We start from the raw sequence: 6158 nt of genomic DNA, 5'->3' as shown, positions 1-6158 counted from the left end.
TTAAGGCCTGTGGCTCGGAGAGCTGAGACGGGATCAGGTGGATGGGAAGGAGCCGTGGAGGCATAGTTTCATAAATGTTAGGGGCAAGTGACTCGGTCAGCACGGCCCGGATAGAAATGCTGTGGTCGCGGCCAGGCGGTCAGTTTTAAATTGAAGAGGGGTGTGAGTGCAGCCCCCCCCGATCTGCCCCGACTGCAGCCTCTACCCCAATGGGCCTTTCCCACAAGATGATCCCAGTGCATTCAGCAGGGTTTCAACACTGACTCATAACAAGCAATAAATCGGCACCTCCCGCAACTTCCAGGGACAGGGTTTTCATGCCAGGGACCCGGAGGAGGTGCTCAGTTCTGCCAGGTCCCCTTGGTTTTAGGGAGCTTCTCATCACATCACCCTTTCGGGCTCCAGGTGAAGGGAAAACATCTTCTTATCTCGAGGCTCTGTCCTGGGACCCATCCTGTTCAACATCTTCATTAACGATGTGGACACTGGAGTCAGGAGTGGACTGGCCAAGTTCGCCGATGACACCAAACTTTGGGGCAAAGCATCCACGCCAGAAGACAGGCGGGTGATCCAGGCTGACCTGGACAAGCTCAGCAAATGGGCAGACGAGAACCTCATGGTGTTTAACACCGGAAAATGCCAGATTCTCCACCTTGGGAGGAAAAACCTGCAGCACCCTTATAGGCTCAGCAGTGCTACGTTGGTTAGCACTACAGAAGAAAAAGCCTTGGGGGTCATCACTGACCACAAGATGAACATGAGCCTGCAATGCGATGCTGCGGCTAGTAAAGCGACCAAAACGCCGGCTTGCATCCATAGATGCTTCTCGAGCAAATCCTGGGACGTCATTCTCCCCTTGTACTCGGCCTTGGTGAGGCCGCAGCTGGAGTACTGCGTCCAGTTTTGGGCTCCACAATTCAAAAAGGATGTGGAGAAGCTTGAGAGAGTCCAGAGGAGAGCCACACGCATGATCAGAGGTCAGGAAAACAGACCTTACGATGACAGGCTGAGAGCCATGGGACTCTAGCCTGGGAAAGCGCAGGCTCAGGGGTGATCTGATGGCCACCTATAAGTTTCTCAGGGGTGACCACCAGGATCTGGGGGAACGTCTGTTCACCAGAGCGCCCCAAGGGATGACGAGGTCGAACGGTCACAAACTCCTGCAAGACCGCTTCAGGCTGGACATAAGGAAGAATTTCCTTACTGTGCGAGCCCCCAAGGTCTGGAACAGCCTGCCAGCGGAGGTGGTTCAAGCACCTACACTGAACACCTTCAAGAGTAAATTGGATGCTTATCTTGCTGGGATCCTATGACCCCAGCTGACTTCCTGCGCTTGGGGCGGGGGGCTGGACTCGATGATCTCCCGAGGTCCCTTCCAGCTCTGATGTCTATAAAATCTAATCTATGAAATCAAAATCTATGAAATCTAAGAATTTGGAAGGACTGTGCCAGCAGGGTCAGGGGTCGGCTCTACGACAGCAGGGTGCAGAGGCCTCAGGGGAGCCCACGGCGTTAGGTGCTGAGCCGACTGGCAGAAAACGGCAAACCCGGCACCGAAGCCTTCGCGGCGGCCGTGGACAAGGCAGAGCACGGAGGAAGGGAAGTTTGCAAGGGCACGTGTGAGGCCCGTATTCACTGCACAGGAATCCTTCGTTACCAACAGCACCGCAGGTCGTTACTTCCCTGCGAGCCCTTTCCTCCCTTGTTCGTATGCCCTCTCCTTTGCAGGGCGTCTTTGTTTGCCTTTGCACTTCACTCCAAGTGGGCTGGGAGCTCCTTCCCTTTTGTTTCCAAGGGGCTTCTAGCCGGTGTCAGTCTCCAGTTCCCAGGCACGAGCACAAAGCGGCTGCTGTTCTGGCTTCTAACACTGTGACACCAGCTTAAATGCACATAGACAGACAGCCAGCCAGACCAATATCTATCTATCTATCTGTTTTCCGGCACAGATGTATAATAATCAAATTCTATTGTTGCTATCATTACTATGAATATATTCCAAAAAGCAACATACATTTACCAAAAAGTACATAGATCATATAGCTATGCATATGTGATGGAATATAGATAGACTCTCTCTCTCTCTCTATATATATATATATATACACATACACACACACACACACACATACTTACATATATATATATACACACATATATGTATATGTATCTATACATACATATATATATATATACACACACACACATATATGTATATGTATATGTATATATGGAAGTCCTACCAGGGTTTACCTCTATGCATACCTCTGCATATATGCACACGTTTGTACATAAAATACAAACACACGCGCACATATATATCTCTCTCAGCAAACGAAGCTCCCCCTTTCACTGGGCTTCTTTGATATTACAGACACCCCCGTGCCTGCTGCACTGGGGTGAACCCTGGCAGGACTTCCATTACATTTGCATGTGGGGTTTTAAATGGCCAACTAGCAACATCGCTTTGATAAAAGGCCTGGATTAACACCCAGCTACTGGGGCGGGGGCTCTAATTTGTACTGCTCTCTACAGTGGATTGCATCTCTGGAGCTTGCTCATCTTATTTTTAGTTGTAATTAGCCCTGTAGAAGGAGCCCCTCCCCTCCAATGCTTTGTTAAAGGGAGAATTTTTTTTTTGTTTAATGGAAAACACTGAGGGGAGGATGGGATGGTCAGAGGCACATTGAGCAACAGCCAGGATCAGCAGGGACCGCACAAAGCATCCCTGGGAAGAGGAATTCCTCTGAACAAAACCCGGGCTCAATAGAGAGGCCGTGCAGCCTCCGGAGTGCGGACGGCTGGCAGGATTTACCCCAAGTCGGCGCGGGGCCGAGAGCGGAGTCCCTAGCGGGGCAGTGATGCGAGGCAGTGGATCAGCTTGCTCCTTCACTGCAGCCAGTGTCCTTCCTCCAGTGTGGGCCCAACCCCGATGTCTCCCAGGAAACCAGTCCTCCACCACTGCCTCCCATCCATCCCACGGTGCTGGGAATATCCTCACGCTGAGATTTCCCCTCCCCTCCTTTAGGACCAGACTTTGCCCAGCTCTTTAGATTCACAAGGGATCTCTAACTGAGTCTTACAGCCCGCCCCCCCCCCACTAGCTGAAGTGAGAGCGAAGGGTACTCAGCACCGCTTGGGAGGCCCTGAGCACCTTGCAGGACTCGTCCCTGTTATTGGGCCCGAGTCCTGAAGTCCTGGCCTGCACCCGGATGCTGGAAACCTCGAACATCCATGGGGTTCAGCCCTGGGTTCTGAGCTGAGTCCACACGAGTTTGCACCTTGGTCCCGGGTTCAAACTCCACACAGCACCCTCTTTCAGGGGTGCTGGCATCCTGGTGACCTCCCTTCACAGTTATCAATCAGGAATCAGGCCCTGGCAGGGAAGATGGACCTGAGAGTGTGCTGTCAGTAAAAGTCCAGCGGGAGACGAGGTGTGTGTGGACACGGGGCAGCTGCCCTGGCACAAAGGCAGGTAGCACCAGCACCACTCTAGCATTACAGGCAAGCGAAACCAAAGGGTGCAGCTCGTTCCTGCGGCTCGTGAGAAACCTCTGTCTGGGGTATGCACCCTCTGCGCTGTCCTCGTCTCTCCCCCTGCCTGCCCACATGTGCTGTCCTTCTACCTGCCCGCTATTTCATTCTTCAACACACACATCAGTCTCCCACTCCCACCCCGTCACAGGCTGGGGCTGTGAAGGCAGGCGTCAGTCACGTTACCTGGCAGTCATTCATCATTTCACTTGCAATCTGAGGATCGTTATCGTCACGCTCGCCGGCGCACTCATGGTCTCTGGGATCCAGCAAGCAGCTTGTGTGCCATTACATACGTTCTCTCAAGGCTTCTGTGTCATGAACTGCAAGCATAATGTTCCTGCTCCTGTTTCCCCATCACCCCTGCCTTGACACCCCACAGCCAGAGCCCTTGTAATACCCTGGTGGTAATCTCTGCTTTGTAGTGATAGAGAACTCACTCAACCGCTTTGCGAAAGCCGTCTTGGCTGTGCTTTGTAAGTGCTGGGCCCATGTAAACTAAGAAAACCCCCTCACAAAGCAAGCAAAGGACACAGCCTTTCCATTCTAGCAACCTGTGTTTTGGAGGAGGGAGCTTGGCAGATACATGACTCTTGATCTTTTGCTCTTGCAGCTCATGCTGTCTATTAAGTCTTAGAAGTTTAATGCACAAAAAAGACTTTTAAAGCATAGGGAAATCCCACCCGTGCAAACAGACATGCAGTTGCAGCGCACAAGGGCAAAAATCGTGGCGTGTACATGAGCCCAGAAGCTCTCCAACTCCCCTGGCTGGAGGGGGGTTGCATTTCAAAAGGCTGCTTGCTGGAAGAAATTAAATCCTCTGAAGGGGCCTGGTGACTCAAAGAGCAGGATGTGGATCACCTCATTTGGGAGGAGTCTACCATCCCCACCATGGCCATGGAATATGCATGGAATATCGGCCAAGCCAGAGTATCTCATTAGGGATGAGCAGACCTTCTCCAGCAGCAATATGCCAAGTAATTAAGTGATTAGTATTGATTGTTAAGATGCCTAAAGAGCAGTTATCATGGAATGATTAATTAATCCAATCAGGAGAGGAATAAAAATTCTGCAGGTGTGATTATCTCTTAGACCCAGTGAGCAAAGGGAGAGAAATATCTCCGGCTCTCTCTCCCTCCAGCTGCCATGCTGAGCACGTGTGGCATGGCAGAGTGGGGATGAGCCTGGTCACTGAATCGGGAGGGGCTATTTTGCTCTCACTGCTCCCCTGAAATCTGTAGAAGCAGGATGAGACTTTTGCGCTGGGGCAAATGAGCTCAGGCGTTTAATGCAGGCTGTATGGATGCCCATGCAGTGTAAGTATATTTAATAAAGGTGTGGGACCCCAGTATCACATCTGACAGGTCTGGCAGTTATAAGAAGCCATGCGCCATAGAGAATTATTAGTATCCAGAGAGCAGAATAATGCAATTGGGGTGACTGTGACACTTTGTCAGGTATAAACTGTGAGAGGGGCAGTACCTGCGCTGGCAGCTGACTCCTCACCCCCCTGATCCATGCCTGACAAAGCCTCATAGTCGCCCCAATTGCAGGTATGTCTAGCAACAGAGTGTCCCGGGTCCTTCATGGGCAACAGGACCTGTATGTCTCTATGTCCAGACATAAGCACCAGCCTATCTCCAACAGGAGCCAGCACCACCTCCCCAGAGGAAGGCGATTGAAACCCATCGGGCAGCCGAGGAGACGCAGTGTCAGCTCTGGAGGTCTCATCCTAGCCCCGAGAACTAGAGAGGGGGTCAGATCAGCAGCATGAGGTTGTCTTTCACTCCAGCACATCGTGACATTGCTCAGGCAGACCCACACGCTCCACAGGGTCACTCAGCCATTTGCCAGCTGAAGCAGGGGCAGAAGGTCTGTGCTCTCCATCCATAACCTGACCTGGGAGTGACTTAGTGCTCAGGCCTTGCCCCAGCTCCTCTGTACGAGGGACGGTTTCACCACTAGTAAAAGTTTTCTCTGCAGTCCTGTGTTGGAAACCCATTTGCACATCTGCCAGCCTGAACTCACAAGGCTGGTGGAACAGATGCTTGCAGCTGACTAGGGCGGGACACTGAATTAGGTGCTTTGGAGAGAAGGAAACAAGCAATTTAGCAACAAAACATCAGCATCTTTGAGAGACCCAAAGCAGCTGCCATTGATCTTCACGGCGGGAATCTTCTGCTCAGCCCCTTTGATTAACTTCTTCCAGTTTCCCTCGTGTAACTTAGACCACATAAGCCCTGACGATCTCTGATAAACCGGCTTCCCGGAGCATCGCTGCCCTGTGATTGCTTTTGAGTCGTTCAGTGACTTTCACGGCACGTCCTGGGAAACCATTTCACGCCTCCTGGCCCAGGGTCCTGTCATGTACTCAGGACACGTGCGACTCGGCGCACGTGTGCTCAAACACTTCTTACAAATTATCCAGACGGCACTCGAAATAAAAGTGGGCCAATGGACCTGTGTTTTGATCTGACCCAAGCAGGAGGAGGAGAGAAAGGAAAGCTTTGGATGAGTTATATGGGTTTGAAGAGCTGTCAAGATCAAGTGCACTCCCGTTCCACATACAGAAGTTATTGAGTAGCAGTGTGAGGATATCTGTCTCCTGCTGACATGTACATGCCGAT

This window comes from Crocodylus siamensis, chromosome 11 (assembly GCF_052110815.1).
Source record: "Crocodylus siamensis isolate JL-2025a chromosome 11, ASM5211081v1, whole genome shotgun sequence".
NCBI classification, from domain to species: Eukaryota; Metazoa; Chordata; order Crocodylia; family Crocodylidae; genus Crocodylus; species Crocodylus siamensis.
The sequence above is the reverse complement of the archived record's forward strand: the minus strand, read 5'-3'. Positions refer to the sequence as shown.